Source organism: Cricetulus griseus, chromosome 4 (assembly GCF_003668045.3).
Source record: "Cricetulus griseus strain 17A/GY chromosome 4, alternate assembly CriGri-PICRH-1.0, whole genome shotgun sequence".
Classification (NCBI taxonomy): domain Eukaryota; kingdom Metazoa; phylum Chordata; class Mammalia; order Rodentia; family Cricetidae; genus Cricetulus; species Cricetulus griseus.
Window position 1 is genome coordinate 207,558,869 of NC_048597.1, and position 22,403 is coordinate 207,581,271.

General features: G+C 45.1%; 1 protein-coding gene across 2 annotated transcripts in view; it reads right to left on the reverse strand.

Annotated features, from left to right (window-relative positions):
- Pik3cb (phosphatidylinositol-4,5-bisphosphate 3-kinase catalytic subunit beta) overlaps positions 1-18,618 on the reverse strand; it is a 102,389-nt gene extending 83,771 nt beyond the window's left edge. Inside the window, exon 1 of one of the 2 annotated variants that reach the window (XM_027414260.2) lies at positions 18,422-18,618. The gene's annotated coding sequence lies outside the window, so the exon portion shown is untranslated. The remainder of the gene's footprint in view (positions 1-18,421) is intronic. The other variant, XM_027414261.2, reaches the window with a different exon arrangement.
- Positions 18,619-22,403: the final 3,785 nt, after the last annotated feature.

The window sequence follows — 22,403 nt, forward strand, 5'->3', positions numbered from 1 at the left end:
CAAAGGAATTTTCAGTAAGCAAGCTGGGCATAGTGGCTTACACTTTTAATCCTAGAACCCAGGAGGCAGCGGAACATGATTCTGTGAGTCTGAGGCCAGTCGGGGCTACACAATTGAGACCCAGTCTCAAAAATGAATGAATGGAGCTGGGTGTTGGTGGCACACACCTTTAATCCTAGCACTCGAGAGGCAGAGGCAGGCAGATCTCTGTGAGTTCGAGGCCAGCCTGGTCTCCAGAGTGAGTGCCAGGATAGGCTCCAAAGCCACAGAGAAACCCTGTCTGGGGTGGGGGGGGGGAATCAATGAATCAATGAATGATGCAGAGCTACTCTTCAAAAATTAAGAATTCCAAGACAGAGGATGAGTTAGTATTAAATTAAGCACTGTTCCTTCAGTAAGGAGCCCTGGGTGACTACACAGATGACATACTCATGATGTCAGCCTTGGTCAAGACCAATACAGGGTATGGTGGAGCATGTTTTTAATCCCAGCACTTGGAGGCAGAAGTATCTCTGAGTTTGAGGCTAGCCTGGTCTACATAGTGAGACACTGTCTTAAAAAACACACCAACTCTCTATTAAGTTGACAAGTATTATTTTCACAGCATGGTGCAACACACCTGCAATCATAGCACTTAGAAGGTGGAAGCAGGAGAATTATGATTTCAAAGTCATACTCAATTGCATAGCAAATTTGGAGCCAGCCTGAGCTACATGAGACCCTTTGCCAAAAACCCAATCAATCAGATTTATGGTTTATCTTTCCATTCCCCACACCCCTCAGACTGGAAGCTGACCCCAGCACCTCACTAGGAAAATCCCCTAGTGACTACCAATAGGCTACCTCTCCAGTCCTGTTTACATTCTTTAAAACCATAAGTAGCTCAATGCTCACTCTAGCTCAAGCAGACCTTGAACCTACAATCTCCCTCTACATATATACCTGAATGAACATGCCAATGTGCACACTGGTGCCATACACAGAAATGGTCCCTAAGCCCTCTTACTTTTGTCCAATTTATCATGTGGGGTGTATCATACTACAATGAGCTAAAATTTACCTATTTTCAAACATAGGAAGCTAGGAATAAGATTTTAACAAAATTCTCTGGAACCCAGTTTTCTTTTTTATATATAACTTATTTTTATCATGTTCATTGGTGTTTTGCTTGCATGTATGTTTGTGTGAGAGTGTTAGAAGCCCTGGAACTGGAGTTACAGATAGGTGTGAGCTGCAATGTAGGTGATGGGAATTGAACCAGGGTCCTCTGGAAGAGCAGCCAGTGCTTTTAACTGATGAGCCCTTTCTCCAGCACCTAGAGCCCAGTTTCTTAAATGACTCCATATATGGCTTTTCTGGAGAATCACAGAAAAACTGGCAACAGTAAAAGGTCTGTGAACATGCAGCATCCACATATTAATTGGCAATGACCGAATGAATCCTAGGTGTTGCTGCAGCATACACTGCATTGCATCAGGAGACTGCAAGAGCTGTGCAAGACCCCACTGTCACCATGCTGCCTGAAATACTGCATGTTATGAATTGCAAGTCTTTCACTGTACATACAGGCTTTCAGCTCTTATAAACATAATGATTTAATTATGGAAATCAAACACTTGGTTATTTCCTACTGTTACTCCTCAGCATGTTAAGTACCCGAATTAGTGTATCTTTAGATTGTGCTAAAATGTTCCATTCTGTTACCAAGCATTGGTGGTGCATGCCTTTAATCCCAGCACTGAGAGGCAGAGGCAGGTATGGATCTCTTTGAGTTTGAAACCAGCCAGGAATATGTAGGGAGCCCTAGTTCAAAATTAAAAAGAAATAAATTTAGATCCCAAGATGCTGACTTATTCTAGCAATTGATATTTACTAAATTGTAATTAAAACTAATTTAAAGATTTACTTAAACTGCTAGACAGTATTGAAAGCCTGTATGTGTATGAATGTTTTGCCTGAATGTATGTCTGGGCACCACACTGGAGATCAGAAGAGGGTGTGGGATGTCCCCCAGACCTAGAATTATAGGCAGTAGTGAGCTGCCATGTAGATGCTGGGAATCAAATCCAGGTCTTTTGGAACAGAAACCATTACTCTTAACCATAGAATCATCCCTACAGCCCCAAAAACTTTTTTTTTTTTTTTCAGTATGGTTTCACTATGTAGCTCTGGAACTAGCTATGTAGACCAGGCTTACCTCAAACTCCTCAGTGCTGGGATTAAAGGTGTGTGTATGCACCACACCCAGTCTACTGTGTCTTTCTTGAAACTTCATCAGCTTTGCATCCTCAATGCCTCACACGGCATGAGCAACACATCCTCTCTTAACAAAAGTTCCATGAAGACATTAATACAGGAAAACACTCCCATGTTCTAATGTTAAAAGTGTATATGGATGAAGTAGACTTTCCCACAACCAATAGAAATGTATAAAAGAAAACTCATGATAAATGGATCGCAATGCCAGAGGAAGAATAAAGAATACATTCAGACCTGGTGTGACACAGTAGATCAGACCCTCAAAGTTCTGCCCTACGGCAACAAGGAAAGCTGATCCCAAAAGGCAGCTCAACTCCAAACACCCACAGCTCCAGTCCTCTGACTGAAAAAGCAGCCACCTCGGCATAGAGACAATCACACCACTGTTCTTAAAGGGCGGGAGGGGCAGTGATGAGGAGGTAGGAAGAACACCAGCGCCTGGTGACTAAGTGAACACAAGTTATCTGCAGTCTATGAAACTAGTGTGTATTTGAAAATTTCGTCAAAATGAACAGGGCTGGGGTGTGGTCAGTGGAGGGGGCAGGGCTGAGATATGGGTCAGTGGGGGGAGCAGGGTTGAGATATGGGTCAGTGGGGGGGCAGAGCTGGGGTGTCCAGTGGGGGGGGCAGAGCTGGGTGTGTCCAGTGGGGTGCAGTGGGGTGGGGTGTGTCCAGTGGGGGGCAGGGCTGGGGTGTGGCCCAGTGGGGGGGCAGGGCTGGGGTGTGTCCAGTGGGGGGGCAGGGCTGGGGTGTGGCCAGTGGGGGGGGCAGGGCTGGGGTGTGTCCAGTGGGGGGGCAGGCTGGGGTGTTGGGGCCAGGGCTGGGGTGTGGCCAGTGGGGGGCAGGGCTGGGGTGAGCAGGGGGGTGGTGGGGTGGGTGGTCCAGTGGGGGGGCAGAGCTGGGGTGTGTCCAGTGGGGGAGCAGGGCTGGGGTGTGTCCAGTGGGGGGAGCAGAGCTGGGGTGTGTCCAGTGGGGGGGCAGGGCTGGGGTGTGGCCAGTGGGGGGCAGGGCTGGGGTGTGGCCAGTGGGGGAGGGCTGGGGTGTGGCAGTGGGGGGAGCAGGGCTGGGGTGTGGTCAGTGGGGGGAGCAGGGCTGGGGGTGTGTGTGAGGGCTGGGGTGTGGTCAGTGGGGGGGGCAGGGCTGGGGTGTGGCCAGTGGAGGGAGTAGGGCTGGGGTGTGGTCAGTGGAGGGGCAGGGCTGGGGTGTGGCCAGTGGAGGGGCAGGGCTGGGGTGTGGTCAGTGGGGGGAGCAGGATTGGGGTGTGGGTCAGTGGAGGGGCAGGACTAGCCCTGAGTTCAACCACTACCACCAAAATAAATTAAACAAATTAATGTAAAACATTGGGCTGGGGGGAGGCTGGAGAGATGGCTTAGTGGTTAAGAGCACTGACTGCCATTCCAGGGGACCTGGGTTCAATTCCTAGCACCCACATGGCAGCTCACAACTGTCTGTAACACCAGCTCCAGGAGATCTGATACCCTCACACAGACATACATGGAAAAATAGCAGTGTGCACAAAGCAAAAATAAATTATGTTAAAAAAAATTGGGCTGGGGATCTACCACAGTGACAGAACATGAGTGTGTAGAGACCCATGCTGTACCATTCTCTCTAACACACACACACACACACACACACACACACACACACACACACACACACACTCACACCAAAATAAATGTAATAAATACATCTGGCCTAATACCTTGATGATCAACCAATATATGGAGATGTGTTCACTAAATATCTGAAGAAACACTTGTCCCAGGGAGAATACATTATTTGCAGTAAGGACCTAGGAGATTGGAGCAAGATGCCACACTAGCCAGAGAGCTCAGAGGAGTTCCTCAACTCCCCCCCAGTCACTGCAGCCAGCTGACCTGCTTCCTCTACTCACAACTATAAAATGAAACCCTAAATGTTTCATTTTAGTCTTGATTGACCTAGAACCAAATAATCTTTCTTTAAAATGCTTAATTTCTACTAGGCTTCCTATTGAATACTTAAGAACAAAGCACTTGGGATGCAGAATCAGAAGACCAAGAACTTTAGGACTACTCCAGGCTACAAAATGAGATCTTGTCTCAAAAACACAAAACCAAACATTTCTGAAGTTCCTTCTTCTAAGGCAGTGAGTGGTTTTCAACCTTCCTAATGCTTTGACCCTTGAATACACTTCCTCAAGTTATGCTAACCCCCACCATAAAATTATTTCATTGCTACTTCATAACTGTAATTCTGCAACTGTTGAACCATAATGTAAATATCTGGTATACAGGATACCTGATATGCAACACGTGTGAAAGGGTTGGTGACCACTAGCACCCTGCCCCATGGCTGAGGACCAGCGTTCCAAGGAAACCATAAGCAGCCTTTAGAGGATCTGAACATAAGGAAGGTAGGGCACACCTGTAACTCTAGCAGTTAGAAGAGGGAAGCAGTAGAATAGAGTTCAAGGTCAGCCTCCTCTATTTATTGGGGAGTTTGAGGCCAGCCAGCCTGGGCTACAAGAGACCCTGTATCAATAATAATATTGACAATAAATAAATAAACAAATCAAGATTAGGATGTCTATCTGCATTGACTGAAAGAGCCAATAATGTCTACATAGACTGAGAGAAAGATGTTAGCAATTACAAATACATAGGTTTTTTTTTTTAAACAAATCTTCAGTGATATTTTTTTCATATGAGAAGGAAAATGCACAGGACCATCACTGTTGTATTCCTTCTCTCACACTTAGGCTAATGGAAGTCCCAGGCTGAGCTGAGACCCAAAAATGCACAGGACCATCACTGTTGTATTCCTTCTCTCACACTTAGGCTAATGGAAGTCCCAGGCTGAGCTGAGACCCAGTATAGTTATAGCTAGGACTGAATGAGAGCTCTGAAATTCAGGAAGGCTGAGAAGAGAGGCCAACAGCAAGTGAACAGCTATGGCAGCTACCAGAAAAACAAGCCCTTAGGAGCTAGTTTCTGGGATGCAATAGCCTAGTGCAGCATATACATTTTGGGTCTTGAATACTCCTTCCATAAGACAGGTCACAGAAGCTAGAATTTCCAAGGCAGGTCTTACAAATCTTAGCTGTATGTGATGCTTATGTGCCTGCATCTGGGACCTGATGGTTAAGTACCAGCACCTGGGAGGATAGTGAGGTCCAGGCCAGCCTAAGCTACACAGTTAGACCCTGTCTCAGATAAACAAACAAAATTCTGGTTTCTAAGGTATCTTCCATTACTAGCCCAGCTTATATGGACTTATCACCTCCACCTCCTAATTTTATTGCTAACACCTGTAACCCCAGCCTTGGACCTTGCCTATATACTGAGCATGAGGCCAGTCTGGGCTACATAAACTCAACTCAAACACACACACACACACACACACACACACACACACACACACACACACACACACACACACACACACACACACACACACACACGAGGGAGGGGAGAGGAAGGGAGGGAGAGAGACAGAGAGAATGATGAGATGGCTCAGCAGCTGTTCTTACAAACAACCTGGATTCAGTTCCAAGCACCCACATGGCTACTTACACTGCCTGTAACTCCAGTTCCTGGTGCACTTGTATACACGAAAGCAAACAATCATATACAAATGTTTTAAAAGGAGGAGGAGGAGGAGGAGGAGGAGGAGGAGGAGGAGGAGGAGGAGGAGGAGAGAGGAAAGGATGGGAGAAGGGAAGAAGGCAGAAAAGAGAGGAAAGAAAAGAAGAGCCCATGAGATGGCTCAGTGGGTCAAGGTGCTTGCTCTTCTTGGCAGCCTGAGTCTAATCCCCTGAGCCCACATGGAGAGTCCAAACTCCTGCAAGTTACACACACACACACACACACACACACACACACACACGGAGCAAATGTATGTTTTAAAAAATGAGAGAAAACCCCTTTATGGGGGCTGGAGAGATGGCTCAGCAAAGGACCCAAGCTTGGTCTCAGCTGCACGCCAGGTGGCTCCCAATCATCTGTAACTCCAGCTCTAGGGAATCCAATGCCTCTGGCTTTCACAGGTACCTGCACTCACATGCACATACCCACATGCAGACTTGTACACCCACACACAATTTAAAACAGTAAAAATAAATCTTTAAATACAAAAGCAAAGAAAAGGGAGCCCCTTAGGGCTTAGGTACTATTTGTGACAGATGTAAATATTAGCACATCCTCTCCCTTCTCAAACACAAGTGAGAGAAGAAAAAAAAAAAGGTCTAATAGTGTAAATGTTTGCTCTATTCATCTTTTAAAGTGGATGGTTTATCAATTACATTGCATGGCTTATCTACTGCGTTTTATTGGTATTCAACAGCTAATCTGTCTCCTTCCTCTATGCCCAGTACTTAAAGATTAAGCTCAGCAAAGTCTCAAATCACCTACAACTGGCCGTCCAGCAAGATTTAAAAAAACAAAAACAAACATTTACAGCCTTCTGACCTGAAAACCTTTCATTGATTTGTACACGATTACTAATATCTATGCTTACTAGAATATTTAACTATGCTAACATACATTTAGGATTTGGAAGTTTTTATTTGCAAGGGGTGTTGGTGGCAAGGTCTCTCGCTATGTGACCCTGGCTGGCCTGGAACTCACTTTGTAGAGAATAGCTGGAATTGCAGGTGTGACCTACCTACCACAACTGGATCATTCAACTTCCTTGTTAGTTACTTATTTAAAAAAAAAAAAAAAAAAAAAAAAAAAGCAAGGGCCAGGGGTGTATGTAGCTCAGTGGCAGAGAACTTATCCAGTATGCACAAAGCTCTGGGTCTTTAGGGCCTGTTCAGAAGTTCTCTGGAGTAAATTACACTTGAGAAGAGACCAAGAAGTAAAAGAGCTACAACAGTTACCAGAAAAATACCACAAAAAAATAAATAAGTAATCAGGGTGTGGTGGTGCAAGCCTTTAACCTCAGCACTCAGGAGGCAGATCCCTGAGTCTGAAACCAGCCTGGTCTGTGCATAGTTCCTGACCCAGCCAGGGCTATGTAATGAAAGCCTGCATCAAAATGAATGAATGAATGAATGAATGAATGAATGAATGAATGAATGAATGAGAATCTGGGTATGGTGTCTTATACCTGTAATGGCACCATTTAGGAGGCCAAGGCAAGAGTTTTACCCCAAGCTCCAGGTCAGCCTCGGCTACAATGAAACTTTGAATCTCTAAATAAATAAATAAATGCTTCTTTTAAGACCTATAGCTATAACACAGTGGTATGAGTGTTTGTCTAACATGCATGAAGCCCAAGGTTCAAAACAAGCACAGCCTTGGTGGTGGTGGTGGTGGTGGTGGTGGTGGTGGTGGTGGTGGTGGTCGTCGTCGTCGTCGTCGTCGTCGTCGTCTAGTGTGAGAATAACACCAACCTGCACCACATACCCAACCACTTGGAGCAGGACAGTAGAAAATCTGACAGACCTAGAGTGGAACTAGAGAGATGGCTCAGTGATTAAAAGCATTGGCTCCTCTTCTAGAGGACCCAGGTTCAATTCTCAGCACCCACACAGCAGCTCCCAACCACCTGTAACTCCAGATCCAGGGATCTTGTGTTCTCTTCTGGCTTCCACAGGCATTAGGAATACATATGATACAAACATACACGTAAGCAAAACTCAAAAAAATATATGAATAGATATAGATATAGGCATAGATATAATCTATATATAATAATAATCTATATAATCTCTCAGAGCCTGAGAGATGGCTCAGCAGTTAAGAACACTGCCCTCCTGAGAACCTGAGTTTGACTTCCAGCACCCACATGGCGGCATGGCAGCTCACAACTGTCTTATAACTCCTGTCCCAGAGGATCAGATACCCTCTTCTGGCTTCCTTGGTCAGCTGGCACAAAAGTGATCTATAGACAAACATGCAGGCAAAAGATCCTTACACATAAAATAATATTTTGTTCTTACATCTGACTCTACCACTTAAAAACTTTGTTCCGTTTGACATGCAATTTCCTGAAATTCCAGTTTCCTCCAGTGGTGATATCTTTAGTACCTTCATTAGAGTGGTTACAAAATTACAGAGAAAGCACTTAGCACAGCCTGACATGTAAGCCAGCATCCAATAAATATTTGTTATTCTTAGTCTGTCTGGGAGGCTTTCTAATATGCTATATGCACAGCCATAGCTTTAAAAGGCAAAGGCTGTAAGAGGAAACTGGTGTTAGGCACGAAGCAAGCATCATCAATGCCAGCCTTGGGAGGTGAGGAAGGAGGATCAGGGGTTTGACAGTAGGCTAAACTACAGAGTTTGAGGCCAGCCTAAACTACTTGAGACCTTGTCTCAAAAACTAAAACTAAAACAAAAGACAGGCCAGGGACTCACTTGGTAGAATGCTTCCCCAGCATTCATTAGGCCTGGGTTCTGTCCCCAGTCCTCATAAACTAGACAAGAGCTGCTGTAGTCCCAACACTGGAGAGGAAAAATGCTCAACATTCCAAGACAGCCTGGGCCACACAGGGTATACTAGCTAGGCCTGCCAGGTCTACAAAGCAAGACTGTTTGCAATCAAACTCCTCACCTCCGATACCTTGCCCCAAACAAAAGCAAGTGACAAGTGGATTACTGGCTCATCATAAAGGCTGCATGAGAAACTTGTACCCAGAAGTTCCTCATTGAGAAAAGACAAGCTGGTGGTGGTTCCCAGAGAGGCAGAGGCAGGCAGAGGTCTGCGAATTTGAAGCCAGCCTGGTCTACAGAGTGAGTTCCAAAACAGCCAGGGCTACACCGAAAAAACCTGTCTCGAAAAACAAAACAAACAAACAAGACGGTAACAAGGACTGAAGTGTCAGAGCACTTACTCAGTGAGCATAAGACTTTGGGTTTACACTCAACACCACAAAATAAGAACTCTACAATAAAGGTGAAGTCAAACAGCAGGAGTTAATAATGGGCTGGGTGGGGTGGTATTCAAGCAGGGGAGAAGGACAACTTGACTCTGAAGACAACCTTAGCTACACTGTTAAGACCTGCTTCAAAGGAAAACAAGAATATGGAAGAGGGTGTGGCTTAGTGGCAGAGGGCTTGCCCAGAACGCAAAAAGCCCTGGATTCCAATACCAACACTGCAAAAAATAGTAACTTAAATTCTATGTCAACTAATTGATAGAATTATCTTGCTATTATATGTAAGTTGTGTGAGTGAGTACTAACCTGGCCTCAAAAAGAGCATCTGAACCAGAAGCTGAGGCAAGAGGATGACAAGTTTGAGGCCAAACTGTGCTCCAGAGTGAGACCCTGGGGGGGAAGGGGGGGCCTCTCATACTTCAGCTAGCTGGCAGGCCTTCTGGTTATTCAATTTCTATGAAAACTGCCATAGATTATTTTAAATAAAGCAAACTCCAACTTTGATTATATTTATGATTCTGATCATCTTAAATATCAATTATTCAGATCTGAAAAATTCAATCATTTAAACTAGTAATATATAAATGTGTCCAAACAGAGCTTTGACCTCTTGTTGACAGCCACTGAAAATGCCTTCCAGTGGCTCAGCAGGTAAGGAATTCGTGGAATTCAGGTCTTCGGTCTGACAATCACTGTGGTTGACCATAGTCAACACTTAATTATTTAGGCAATGCTGGTTGATCATCTAACTCCTCAAATGCCTTCCATCTTTTCCCAACTTCACAATGGCCATTACTTCAAATGACAAAGAGCACAACCATCTGTAAATATTATACAGTTAGGAAATATTCCTAGTTAGTTATTACAAATACCCAGGGATAAATCATAGTCAGGAATGTGGATAAACTGTAGTTTAAAATAAAGCTCCTGGATTACCACTGATTTCTTCTAATCTACTTAATCCTCCAGTGCAGGCATGGATAAGCAGTATCACTGTTCCCTCTAAGACAAATGATCACTTGCCTGGTGGTCTTCCCAGTGGACACAGCACTAGACCAACCAAGCCACAGAGAAAACATGGGATGCCACATCATAAACAGCCTCTCCTAGGTTTTCACTAGAGGGTTGGGAACTAGAGACCTGGTTCTGGACAATATCACAAAACAGGATTGTTCAATTTCAGCAGTATATTATTCCCAGTTAAGGACCTCAACCTCAGGTTACCTGCCCAATATTAAAAGAAGTATTTTATAAGCCACACACTTATTTATAATCCTAACATTGGATAGCTATGAGTTCCAAACTAGCATAGGCTAGAGACAGAGACCCTGCTCACCCACAAAACAAAAAAAGACAAATTTAAGACATATTTTTTCTGAGGAAGTAATAGAACCCTAAATTAACCATGTTAGGCTAGAATCAAGAAAAAAAACTGGGCGGCTATATTTACAATACACTAAAGGCAGAAGTAGTAGTATATCATCCCTTAGTCATCAGAAAACTGACTACCTAAAAAAGTGCTATAATAAGCCGGGCGTTGGTGGCGCACGCCTTTAATCCCAGCACTTGGGAGGCAGAGGCAGGTGGATCTCTGTGAGTTCGAGGCCAGACTGGTCTCCAGAGAGAGTGCCAGGATAGGCACCAAAGCCACAGAGAAACCCTGTCTCAAAAAACCAAAAAAAAAAAAAGTGCTATAATAAAATAGACTAGCAGAATAGACAGGCAAGAGAGAGATCACGAAAAAAAAAAAAAAGCTGAGCCAGGCATAGTGGTACATGTCTCTATTTTTATTAATTTTATATACTTATTTATTTTGGATTTTTCTGAGACAGGGTTTCTCTGTGTAGCACCGGCTGCTCTAGAACTCTGTAGACCCTGCTAGCCTCAAAATCAAGAGACCCACCTGCCTCTACCCTCTCAAGTGTTAGGATTAAAGGCATGTGCACCACATCCAGCTGGTATTCTAAGCCCAGAAAAGGAGGCAGAGGCGGGAGACTCTCTGCAGATTCAAGGCCAAGCTGGTCAACAAAAATAAAGAGCTCTAGGGCAGCCAGAGCTGCATAGAGACTCTGTCTCAAAAACAAACAAGCAAACAAACGGAGGAGAAAGGCTGAGACTTCAGAACACAATCCCCATACTATCTAGATGCTAACAATAAATACATGGAAATTCCATTTTATCACAGATGGAGGGGGCATGCCTTTAATCACAGCACTCCAGAGGCAGAGGCAGGCAGATCTCTGTGAGTTCGAGGTCATCCTAGTCTACAAAGTGAGTTACAGGACAGACTCCAAGGCTACACAGAAAAAACCCTTGGGGGCGGGGTGGGGGTAGGGGAGTGGGTGGGTGGAGACCCACACAACAGAAGAAATGACTCCAGAAAGTTGCTCTCTGTCCTCTACACATGTGCTGTGACATCCTCTCCCTACCCCTAGACATACACACAATAAAGAAATGTATTAAAAAAACAAACAAACAACAAAAACAGATGGCCAGGCAAGATGCCACAAAGCCTACAATGTCAGCACACTCTGAAACACAAGGATATGAGTTCCAGGCCAGTCTTGGATACATATTAAAAGCCATTTTCAAAGAAAAACAAAGCAACAAGAAATGTCTTCTAACTAAAAAAATCTCAGCTGGGCGTTGGTGGCGCATGCTTTTAATCCCAGCACTCAGGAGGCAGAGGCAGGTGGATCTCTGTGAGTTCGAGGCCAGACTGGTCTCCAGAGAGAGTGCCAGGATAGGCTCCAAAGCCACAGAGAAACCCTGTCTCAAAAAACCAAAAAAAAAAAAAAACAAAACAAAACAAACAAAAAAAAACATCTCTTTAGTCAGCCAGGAGTGGTAGTGCACACCTTTAATTCCAACACTTTGGAGGCAGATAGGCAGATCTCTCTGAGTTTGAAGCCAGCCTGGTCTACATAGCAAGTTCTAGGACAGCCAGGGCTACATAGACAGACCATCTAATGCCAACCATGCATCTAATCTTTGACTATCCTTCACTGACTACAACCTTGTGATTCAATTATTTAACCTGGAAATAATACAAAGGCAATTATGGGATATGTGCAAGAATAAATCCAGTACTTAGAAGCATTCTAGAAGGCCAAAGTGGAGCTAATATCAGGACTATCAGAAAGGCAGGCTATGATCACAAAAAGAGTAGAAAGAGTCATTTCAATTGGAGGGATGCCTGTCACCGGTGGACAGGCATCTTGGACTGCCCCAGGAGCATAAACTCTCCTAACAAAAACAGCCCAAACAAACCAGGAAGTACATGAACAGGGGAAGAGAGGGAAAAATGCAAGAGTCAAAATCTAAGGCATACGTAAAATGTGAGGTGGGGGGGGAGAGATAAGGGGAGCTATCACACACATGCTGGCAACTAGTAATAGCTCACACAGCCTGCATTTCTTCCCTTGTACTTCATGCTCATTGAAGATCACTAAGATTTTAATTCCAACATGTCCCCCTGTATTTCTACTTTGACAACAGACGTGCATACTTCTTATTTTGCTTTTGTGCTTTCTGAGGCAGGGTTGCTTCCTTTAGCAGGTTTTCACTCATGGCAACCCTGCTTCAGACTCTTGTGTGCTAGGATAACAGGCAGAGGCCACTTCTGATTTTTCTATAACCTTTCTTTGCTTACAGACCTGCTGAGTGATTTTCGGGACTGACAATTCAGGCAGACCCAGGGAGAAATCCTCAACAATTTGTCTCTTTATACAACAAGACATTGCTCTCAAGTAAGAAGTGAACAGAAACAAATGATTGAGAAGATTACACACACTGATGCCACATGTCCATGTGTCTGTCCACAGACACGTTTAAACTCACACACAGATACATGCATATAATGGAAGGTTCTCAGATTCAAAAAGTACATTGTCTAATTGAACAAAAAATTCCTAGGTAGGCATGGTGGCCCAAACCTACAATTCTAGCATTCAAGAAGTATAAGGAACACGAGTTTGAGGTCAATCTGGAACACAAAGGAGGGTTCTATCTCAAAAAGTAAATAGATAAATTTAAAAAAAAAAAACAAAAAACCAGCAGGCAAGATAGGTAGACTAGTTAATGTTTCAGGCCATGATCTGATTCTAAGACTATCTCAAGGACAGAAAATGTCTCTGTCATCAGCAAACTCATATCATATTGGTGGAATAAGAAACTAGACAGAGCTAGGCCTGGTGGCACACACCTTTGAGCCCAGCACACCGCTGGCAGACAGGGAGATAGATCTCTTTGAGGACAACCTGGTCTACCAAGCAAGTTCAGGCCAGTCAGAGCTACACAGAAAGAGACACAGACAAATAGAGTAGGCGAAACAATTAGAAGATATGAAAATAAGGTTTGGATTTTCTTCTCTTAATAAGAAGCTTCTGGTACAACAGAATGGTAAATATCGTCTGATTGCTACGGTGATACATTATACATGCCTATAATCCCAGCATGGGGGGGGGGGCAGGAAGATCGTAAGCTCCCGGTCAGCCTGGACTACACAGACAGCCCCTGATGTAAAAAGACATGACGGAAGGCAAGATCGGGAAGGAGTGAAGAGGGGCAGGAGAGAAGGGGAGGAGAGACAAGAAATTACAACCCAGGAAGAACAGAGATGTGGCAAGTAGGAATGTGAGGCAAATTCAATCGGGATATATTTTAGAAGTAAATTAGAACGGGTTAAAGAGCTGGGTGTGTAGACAGAAGAAACAGTAAGGCAAAGAGGGGATTTGCAGATGCATAGCTGTAATCCTTGGAAGGCCAAGACAGGAGAATCACCAAGAGTTCAAGGTCAGCCTGGGTTACACCGTGAGTTCCAGAGTGACCACTGGAGTTTTTCAACCAAGGGTAGAAAGTGGGGTAGGAAAGATACTGCCTAAAAATGTATGACCACTGGAGTTTTCACTCAAGGGCAGAGAGAGGAGGGGGGAGAGGAAGACACTTAAAAGGAATAGGTTGCTGGGCTTGGAAGTACACGCCTCCAATCCCAGCACTTGCAACAGGAAGGCAGAGAGATCAGGAGATCAAGGCCAATCTGGGCTCCAGGGGACTCTGTCTCAAAATAAGCCAAAAACAAGTTAATAAATAGATTGGGAACTGTAAATTAAGAGTTCTCTATTTAGCCTGGAGGTGGTAGTGCAGGCCTTTAATCCCAGCACTCAGGGAGGCAGAAGCAGGCGGATCTCTGTGAGTTGGAGGCTAGAGTGAGTTCCAGGATAGCCAGGGATGCTACACAGAGAAACCCCTGGTAACCAAAAAAAAAAAAAAAAAGTTCTCTATTTGAATATTACACACACACACAGGATGAAACTTAATTCCATGCTAGGCAAGTGCTCTATGTACTGAGTTGATACCCAGTCCTGACCATATTGCATTTAAAATGCCTACAAATGTCGCTGAAGGGTAGCTCAGTGGTTAAGAGCACCTGCTGGTCTTACAGAGAACCTGATTTCAGTTCCTGGTTTGTTTGGGGCTTTTTGTTTTGTTTTGTTTTTTTAAGACAATGTCTTTCTCCATCTAGGGTCATGGTAGCCTAGAATTCATGTGTAAGGCAGGCTAGTCTTGAATTCCTGGTGATTTTCCTGACTCAGCCTTACAAGTGCCAGCATTACAGGGATGTATTCACAAATCACCTCTTTATTCACTGTTCCCTCTACTCTACACATAACCAGTTCAACCCTCTCAAATTTACTTCCTAAATCTACCAACTGCAATTATAGAACCAGAGAGAGAATCCAATGCCTTCTCTGGCCTCTGCTGGCAACCGACACTCACATGGTTCACATACATACATAAATACAGAAAAACACTCATAGCATAAAATAAACTTTAAAAATTAAAAAAGGATGCCTACAAACCAAACACAGCCAGAGGCCAGAAGAGTTACACAATAGTAGAACACTTGCTTAGCAAGGACAAGAACCTGGATTCCAGCTCCAGGATCACAATACCCCCTCCCCATTCCTATTCAGACCCCCATCAACCAAAAAGAAAAAAAAAAAAGTATAGGTCTAGATATACTATAAGTCTGACAGTCAGGACTAGAGATAAGAATCTGAGAGTCAACAACATGTGATAATACTTAAAGAGGGAAGAGAATGACATCACTCAGGATGAGCACAGGTAAAGAAATGAAGAGGGACAGCCAGGAGGCCCTCAGGGATTTTGGATGTTTTCAACTTTCAAGGAGTGAAGGCAAAGGAATGAGGGAAGAAAGCCTTACAACTCTGAGGTCTAGAAAGTTCCTTGGCATTATATGATTCTCAGCTCCTCCACCAAGACCTCTTCATATCTGCCACATTTTTATCTAGATTCTATACCTTAAAAATCTGTAGTGGATGGGAGGAAGAAAGACTGGGGCTAGGGGGAGAAGAGGGAGGGGAAACTTTGGTTGGGATGTAAAAACAAACAACAAGATGGTTGGTGGTGGCCCATGTCTTTAATCCCAGCACTCAGGAGTCAGAGGCAGGCAGATCTCTGCAAGTTCAAGGTCAGCCTTGTCTACAGGACAGGCTCCAAAGCTACAGAGAAATCCTGTCTTGTAAAACAAAACAAGCGAACAACCAAAAAAACAACAACAAAAATCTGATGCTTAGAAAGACAGGGCCAAACCCTTTCAGCCGAAGCTATTTTGACTTTGACTTAGGTCAAGGTCTAGAACTAAACCAAGGTGTCACTTCTGACCCTTAGCCTTTTCATAGTGGGTAGCAGGAGTGACAAGTACAATCCATAAAGCAGACAAGGAAAGCCTCAAAGAAAGAACACTTAGGCTACAGGAGTATCCTTTGCTTTCCATACAACGTGCTGACACTCACAAAACAAGTTGATCAGAAGCCTTTATGAATGTACCTGCAAAAACTAAAAGTAAAAGCAGAAAAAGCAGGGCTAGGGATATTAACTAAGTGCATACTTCGCATGTGTGTAGACCTGGGGTCAAAAAGGTAAGGAAAAGAAAGGGAGGGGAGTCAAGTCAGGGATAGGGATGTATAGCCCAGCTGGTATGAGAGTGCTTACCTAACTAGCATGCAAGGGAGCATAAAACCAGGTGTGGTTTACAGCTGTGTGGTACAATTCCAAAACTAGGGAAATAGAGGCAGAATTGCCTAGAGATACAAGAAGCCAGAGCTACGCAGTTACAGGCCAGACTGAGCTATAGAGCAATATTCTAGTTTTTGTTTGTTTGTTTTAAATACACAGGGGGCTGGGGATATATAAGCTCTGAAGTAAAGTACTTGCCTAACATAACAAAGCCCTAGGTTCAAAAAAATAAAATAAATCAACATCCAACTTGTCAGGCCAATGATCTTTAGCACCACAAGGAAACCAACCTGATTTTTCCACTTTGCAAAAAAAAAAAAAACACCCTGAAGGTGGAATGTCCTACTCAGTGTGTTAATCACAAGGGTAAGAGATGTTTCTTAAATCCTTCTGGCATGCAGGGCGTTGGTGGCGCACTCCTTTAATCCCACCCAGCACTCGGGAGGCAGAGGCAGGTGGGTCTCTGTGAGTTCGAGGCCAGACTGGTTTCCAGAGCGAGTGCCAGGACAGGCTCCAAAGCTACACAGAGAAAACCTGTCTTGAAAAAACCAAAAAAAAAAAAAAAAAAAAAAAAAAAAAAAATCCTTCTGGCTTTAGTGAATACAACTTCAGTTTTACATTTTCAGATTTTTGCCTTCTGAAACTTGGACAGTCTCCTAACCCAAGGCATTTGATCTCTGACACATTATAGATTGTTCCTACACAATTCTACCTTTTCTTTAAAAAAAAAAAAAATCTGAGGGAGGGGATAAAGGTAAACCTCAGGTATTCTTCCTCAGGTGCCACACAAGTTCTCTCTCTCTCTCTCTCTCTCTCTCTCTCTCTCTCTCTCTCTCTCTCTCTCTCTCTCTCTCTCTCTCTTTTTGAGATAGGGTCTCTCATTGGCCTAGGGTGCCATGATTCTGCCAGGCTAGCAGATCCACCAGCAAACCCCTGGGACCTACATGTGTGCCTCTCCCCAGCACTGGGATTACAAGTGGATGCCACCAGGCTTGTTTTTTTGTTTTTTTTTTTTTTTTGTTTTCTTTAGCATCTACTCTGGAAAACCTCTTGTTTGCATAGCAAGTACTTTACAGAGGACAAGGGAGAAGGAGGCAAGCTCAAGGCCAGCCTAGTCTACAAGAGTGAGGCTAACACTGCAAAACTGTCTCATAAAAATCCAAAACACACTAAAACAGAAATCCTCACACACAAATTAGCACAAAAATCCGCAAGTGATAACAAACTCCTGGAAACTCAGACTCCTTGAAGATGTCATTAGGAATCATATTTCAAACATCCATTCAACACTTCAGAATAAATACTCATCTAATTTAATTATGATGACTTCACCAGACAGTAAGTAATACTGCCCACAATGATATTTACAAAAGCACTTGTCACTCCCTTCGGATGTAGCAATGCAGAAGAAGAAAAAAAAAAAAAAAAAGAGTATGTTTCCATACTCTTCCTGTGTTTATACTCTGTAACAAGTGACAATTTACGCGTCACTTCAGATGGGCTTAACAACAAAGCAAATCAAGTTACGTGTCCCACCATCTTCCACCTTGTGTAAATCGTGATTTTGATGGGTTTCGTTGCACTACTTCACTCCTGAGACAAGTTTCCAAGTCAGCCTTTGCAAGAGATAAACTACAGAATTCTAGGAAGAGACTACAGAATCCCACTCTGGCCGCTGTAAGATAACAGGTTCCTGCGTTAAGCAACTCGAGTTGAGCGTATTGCAGTACTAAAGCGGTTTAAAAAAATAAATGTTACCCCCAATGCCAACCTGCACGGAGGAACTAGTCAGAGCCAGCAAGGATGCTGCAGCGGGCTGCTCCCAAGAGCTCCCGTCCACCGAGTACCTACAGCAGGGTTAGTTAGCTCGGCCTTCCGCAACCCCGGGAGGTGAGTATCCACAGTTCCCGCTTCACATCTCCCTGGGGTATTTCACTCAAGGCCGCGGGACGCGTCAGCCGCCGCACCGGGACTGTGACCGGTCCGAAGCCGGAGAGCCCGGAATCGCGCTGCGAAAGCTACGCCGAGGCACCTGAGGGTCGGCGGCAGCCGGGCGTCCGCACCGACGCCAGCTGGGCCGTTCCGCACCCGCGCCTTCTGTAGTCGCTCGCCGGGCGCTCTCCGCTGTTCGGTGTCCGCCGCCCGAGGCCTGGGCGCCTAGTACCTCGGAGCCCGCGCGGCCGCGGCCGAGCCCGGCAGGAAGCGCCCGCCCGAGCCGCCAGCGCCGCAGCCCGCGCCGCCTCCCGCGCTCACCTGCCCTGCGCGCCGCCACCGGCTCCCGATCCCGCAGCGCGATCAGCAGCTCCCGCGGCCGCGCCCGCCCGGCTCCGGCACCTGCATGCCCGGCTCTCAGCCTCCTGCTGCCTTCGGGGCTCAGCGTAACACCCGCCCACCGCCCACGACCATGGCCGGCTCCGTCGCAGCCGCTGCACCGCCCGACGGAGCACGCGCGCGCCACTGCCGTGCCCGCGCCTGCGCGAGTGCGCGCGCGGGCCTCCCGGGCTCTCCTCCCCGCCGGCCGGCCCCGCCCACCCTCTAGGGCCAATCCCCAGACGCCCGCCTCCAGGCGGCCCCGCCCACTTACCGCGTTAGGCCGGGTCCTGGTCCCGCCCCTCGAGGGAGGCAGCGCCAGCCTCTCCCTGTGCGGCTGTCTGCGCCGCGTTCCTTCTGCGCTGCCGGCGCGCTCGGGTTGTCTTGCCGAGCACTGCGGTGTCTGCAGCCCCCAGCTCGCCGCCCTCGGGAAAACCCGCACCTCCGCAGACACCCTTTGTTCCCACGGCCCAGCTGGCCTTGCATTCCCAGCGATGTGAACGATCATTTAGGTTTAAAGAGTCGTCCAGCCTTTGAAACACTTCTATGTTGTCTCCCCACACGACCGCAGCTGACGTTTGGCTGCCGAACCTTACACTTCGCCCAACGCTTTTTGCTTGCCTCATCTCCCTGCTGTCGGGAAATTTCATAGTCCTTCCTTCAGTGAGACGCTTGAATTTCACTTTCTGTCAGCCAAACCTTGGGGGCTGGGGATAGAGCTCAGCGGTAGGGCAGGCGCATAGCATGCAAGAGGTCCTGCGTGGGATCCTTGTAGTCTTTTTGTTTGCACATCGTAAACCTACTGTAACCTAATGCTACTCTTAACAGTTCAGGCAAATGCTTGAGTAGTCTGGGATAGAATCTACAAGTAGAACAAAATGAGGCAAGGTGGCAAAACAATAGTTTGATTCTGAGCATGTAACTCAGTGATAAAAAAATAAATAAAATAAAATCAAGCGTGGTGACTGATGCCTGTAAACCCCAGCGTTCAGGACCCTAAGGCCAGTCAGCTGGGTTACAACCTGAGTTCCAGACTAGGCAGGGACGCAAAGCAGGACTCTGGTCACAAAGAAAAAAACAGGTTAACCTGTTTCACCACGCCCATAGGAGTGTGGGGCTTCAATAAGCAAATGTAAGTGGAGCTGGCTTTTAAGGTTGCAGACCATTGACAGTGGAACCATCAAAGTGCTTAGCCCAACTGTGAACCCCGGGTCTTTTTAGATACCGAATGTATAAAATTTCCCTAAAAACTCAGCGAGCTCACAACCAGTAATGTTAGTAAAGGATCTTCACAACTTGACCCTCAACCCAAGTACCAAGTTTCCTTCCCCTGTATAAGGTCAGCCTCAGACCTTTTGTCCTAACAAAAGAGAAAGTATCTTGCAGGAGACTAGAGATGGCTTTCAGACCCAGCAGAAAAGGGTTATGAAAACATTATGGTCCATACAATGAAAATGGCAGGCAAAACTGAGATATCTTGAAAACAGGAGATATTTCCAGCTTTAAAGAGAACTAAGAGGCCGCCAGCTGCTGGTGGTGCACACCGGAGGCAGAGGCAAATGGATCTGTGTGAGTTCGAGTTCAGCCTGGTCTACAAAGCGAGTTCTAGGACAGCCAGAGAAACCCTGTCTTGAAAAACCAAGGAGGGGGGGAGGGAGAGGAAGAGGGCGGGAGGGAGGAACGCTAAGAGGTATTAATCTTAAGAGAGTTTGAGCCCAGGCACGGAGATTGGTGATGTATACTTTCAATCCCAGTATTAAGGAGGCAAAGGCAGAATTCCAGGACAGCCAAGGCTACCAAGGAAACCCATCTTGAAAAGCAAAATAATGATAATAAAATTAAAAGAAAGAACAAAAAAGAAAGATTGATTTGACAAACAGGAGCGTGGTATAAAGAATGTGTATATAGGAGCAATATATCTTACAACCTAAGGACACTAAAGTTAGTAGCAGCCACAGGAGCTAGGTGAGGGCCATAAACCAGATTCTTATATTCCTTAAAAGGAGCCAGCCTTCCAGACGTCTTGACATCACTTTTGGAGTCTAGAACTATGAGGAACTACATTTCTGGTTTATTTTTTTTATTTTTTTTTTAAAGCACAAACTTTGCAGTTGCTTCCCAACTAGAAAAAAGGCTAGCACAAATGCTTGTAGTGAGACTGCTGTCCTGCCAGACTGAAGGAACTGCGGGGGGGGGGGGGGGGCAACACAATTGGCAGTCCCACACATTTGTTTGTTTGTGTAGAGGTTTTTATTTTATTTATTAATTTTTTACACCCTTGACTGAAGTGCTGGGATTGCAGGTGTGCGCTTCCATTTCCATCACCAATCTTTCCATTATGTTTGTGGGTTTGGGTTTTGGTGATGGGGGGTGCACACTAAGCCAATAGAAGTCAAAGGCCTACTTTTGGGAATCCGTTCTCTGCCTTATACTATATGAGTCTCAGGGATTGAACTTCGGTCCTCATGCTTGGGAGCAGGTAATTTTACCCACTGAACAATCTCTCTAGCCTGTCTTTGGTTTGGTTTGGTTTTATGTTTTTAAGAATGTTGGGGCCTGCCGGGATTTGTGGCACACGCCTTTAATCGCAGCACTCGGGAGGCAGAGGCAGGCCTGTTCTCCAGAGCGAGCGCCAGGATAGGCTCCAAAGCTACACAGAGAAACCCTGTCTCGAAAAACCAAAAAAAAAAAAAAAAAAAAATCCCAGCATTTAGGAGGCAGAGGCAGGCAGATCTCTGTGCCTGGTCTACAAGAGCTAGTTCCAGGACAGCCTCCAAAGCCACAGAGAAACCCTGTCTCAAAAACAAACAAACAAACACACAACAAAAAAAGGTCACTGCCTGCTGTGCAGAGGACCTGGACGGGATCCCAATACCCACATGGCAGCTGAAAACTGTAACTCTAGCTCAGGTAGGAACAAGATAGAACACCCTCTCCTGATGTCCCTGAATTCACTGCCCTGGAATTCACCCTGTAGATGAGGTTGGCTTCAAATTGGAGAGTTCCACCTGCCTCTGCCTCCTGAGTGCTGGATGTGTGCCACAAGCTGAGATAAAATACATTTTCTTAAAAAATATTTTTAATTTATTCTTTGGCAATTTCACACATGTGTGCAACATATCTTGATGATATCCACCTTTTTTGTTTGCTTTGTTTTTGTGTAATGTTGGGGCTGCACCCAGGATCTTATACATACTTGACAAGGACTCTAACATAGAGCATGTCCCAAGCCCTATATATTTTATTTATTTATTTATAAGACATATTTATAAATATTTATTTATTTATTTATTTATGTAGCCTTGGCTTTCCTGGAATTTGATGTATAGACCAGGTTGGCTTTGAATGCCCAAAGATCCACCTGCCTCTGACTCCCAAGTGCCACCATGCTCCTTCTTTCCTTTCTTTTAATTTTTATTTTTATTGATATATAGTATAACTATAGAACAATTTCCTAACAGAATTACTAAACCTGGCAACATGACACATAGCTGTAACCTCAACATTTAGAAAGCCAGGAGAATTAGGAGTTCAAAGTCAGTCTGGGCTATATGACTCTATCTCAAAAGAGAACCAGACTTACTAGGTAAAAGGGTATTCATGTTTGTAGACTGCAGTTAAAGAAAGGCACTCAAATGAGGCCTTAATCCTAGCACTCAGGAAACAGGAGCAGTAGAATGTCAGCAGTTCGAGGCCAATTTTGACTGCAAATCAAGTTCCAGGGCAACTGGAAAAAGGGATTTAAAAAAGGGGGACACTTATTATGTCTTAGTCTCCCCAGTGCTGAGATTGTAAACAAGTATCTAGGCTTATTATTCCGGTTATTTACTTGGAATTTTAGAGTTTAGACATTTGAGACTTGAAATTCAAATTGTACAGCACATTCATTATAAAATGGGGGAGGGGTGGAGTGTTGCAAGAGTGT